We start from the raw sequence: 2500 nt of genomic DNA, 5'->3' as shown, positions 1-2500 counted from the left end.
TGGATTCAACAGATAGTTAAAAAGGTTAACCTATTCGGGAATCTCTGGATCTATGCTCAATTTCCACTCCCCGAAGCATTTCGTCGATTAACACGCCCTTCTTCGTCTCTGGGTGCCTAGGTATCCACCGTACGCCCTTAGTTTTTTGAACCTTGCCGCTCAAGTCCGTCTTAAGGAGCTACTAATATTAAAGACATGAAAGCATCTTATCAATGTCCATGAACGATAAAATAAATCATAGATAAAACTGTCGATTATGACTGATCTGCTCCGCAGAATCATCACGGGGTTGAGATAAGTGGACTCGAACCGCTGGCATCCGCCACAGGGTCAACCACTGTCTATTGAACCCTCTTGATTAAGTCTACCATAGAAGGTCCACAATCAACAATAGCCTTCCCCCCGAACATAGCTCACAATTTTCATTGTACTGTGCTCTCCAAAGAGCAACTCCTCCCAAAAGCAATAAGTTGTTGACCCTAGGAATTCTTGAAGTTCTTAAGAAAAAAAACTCCGAAAGAACCAGGAACAAAAAGATCTTCTTTTTTCCACCGACTCTTTGGTCTTATCTTAAAAAGATTGCCCTTCTCCGACCCTTCCTGCCCAATCAGAAGAGACAGCTAATGCGTTCCACTTCTCAAATCAGGGTTTGTGGTCGATCTGTGACCCTTGGATGATGAAAGCATCCTTGGAGCGATCTCGTAGTTCCTACGGGGTGGAGATGATGGGGTCGGTCCATGGCATGACTTTTCCTTCTGCCCCCGTTTTTTGGGCTAAAAAGGGTTGAAGGGAGATAGTACATCAAGTTGTTCGCAAGGGCCAACTTGATCCTCTTCCCTGAGGATCCTATAAGAAAGACCCCTAGGAGAGCCGCCAACTCCAACTATGGACCATGTACGATCCATACTAGATCTAACCAACTACCCACCCTACCTTCTCTACATTCTTGACAGTCTATCTTCGTCTTAATAGAGTTTTTTAGTGGCATGTTACGGTCCTTTCTCCCATTACTGATAAAAAGTGAGCCACTGGTTCAGGTAAAAATACTATCATTACCGCCTAAACAATCAGACATCCAACCCGTAATCGCAACGACCCGATTGCAAGAGCGGAGCTCTACCAACTGAGCTATATCCCCGTAGATATCAAATGAAGCAGACAACAATCCTACTACATAGCACATAATGGGTGGGCTATCCTGGGCTTGAACTAGAGACCTCGCCCGTGAAGTAAATAATCGCACCTATGATTCGAGGAGAATAAGTTCTCTCTTCATTCAGGAGCGACTCATCCTTCCCGAACACAGCATACAATTTTCTGCTGTACTGCGCTCTCCAAGTGTACTTCCTCTCCTTCCTTTTTCTTCACCAAAAAGAAGTCAAAATTTGGATGAGAAGAGAAAAGGAGGTATTAATAAGATCCTCCTAACCCAATCCCAGACACTCCAAGATCCTTTTTCAATCCTGCTTTTCTCATCGTTTATTAGGAGACGAATAACGATTTCCTAATCTACTGATTCAGAAATTGTTCATAGTAATTGAACGAGTCGAAGACTGAGCAAGTATTTAACTATCCACTATTTTAGGTTTAGAAAGAAAAAGTCTCCCGGTCGGACCTATATTTACTATATTTCCCGCATCCTACGCAAAGAAAAAAGCATGAATTCGAATGATATGATCCTTCCGTCACCCTAGAATAAAAGGTGATCTCGTAGTTCTTGGTCTGTGAAGATGTGTTGTTAGGTGTTTTTTTAACATTTAGGCTTAATTAATAAGAACTTCAGCCTGTGCTCGAGAGATAGCCTTCCATACACTGATAAGATATGCATGGATTCTCGAAAAAAAGTAGCCAAAATACATGGCTGCCCAGGACCGCCCAGATCCCACGAATGAATAGAAAATTTGGTCTACATTCGATCTCACCTTAATCACCTCATCTATCCTCCTGGTAAAAAAAAGTCAGTTTTCAACCCTGGTTCAAACAGAAGGAGTACGCCATGCTAATGTGCCTTGGATGATCCACATCTCTGGGTCAGGCGTTGATGAGCACATTGAACTATCCATGTGGCTGATAGCCTTCACAGCCCAGGCACAACGACGCAGTTATCAGGGGCGCGCTCTACCACTGAGCTAATAGCCCAGTAGGCCCCCCAGTAGTAGGGGATGCCTGCCAAAAGCAAGAGAAATCCTCAAGCTCACTTGCTTGCCTTTTGTTTTTTGATACCTTCTTTTTGTATGTATTCTTTTATTAATTCTATAATTTTCAATAATTAAACTAAAATTACCAATGCCATAATCTTACTTAAAATAAAAAGCTTCTTACTTAAAATAAATAAGTAACCCATGCCATAAGCTTCTTAAATAAAAAAGTAACCAATACCATAAGCTTCTTAAATAAATAAGTAACCCATGCCATGAGCTTCTTAAATAAATAAGTAACCCATGCCATGAGCTTCTTAAATAAATAAGTAACCCATGCCATAAGCTTCTTAAATAAAGTA

General features: G+C 41.6%; 2 pseudogenes across 1 annotated transcript in view; one reads left to right on the top strand and one right to left on the bottom strand.

The window, feature by feature from the left end:
- LOC149541784 (25S ribosomal RNA) overlaps positions 1–5 on the bottom strand; it is a 2829-nt pseudogene extending 2824 nt beyond the window's left edge.
- Positions 1–2500, top strand: part of LOC149541771 (light-independent protochlorophyllide reductase iron-sulfur ATP-binding protein pseudogene) — a 142545-nt pseudogene that overhangs the window by 61320 nt on the left and 78725 nt on the right. The window lies entirely within an intron of this gene.

The sequence above is a fragment of the Cupressus sempervirens genome, chromosome 8, assembly GCF_028749045.1.
Source record: "Cupressus sempervirens isolate cs-2001-9-10 chromosome 8, ASM2874904v1, whole genome shotgun sequence".
NCBI lineage: Eukaryota > Viridiplantae > Streptophyta > Pinopsida > Cupressales > Cupressaceae > Cupressus > Cupressus sempervirens.
The sequence above is the reverse complement of the archived record's forward strand: the minus strand, read 5'-3'. Positions and strand labels throughout refer to the sequence as shown.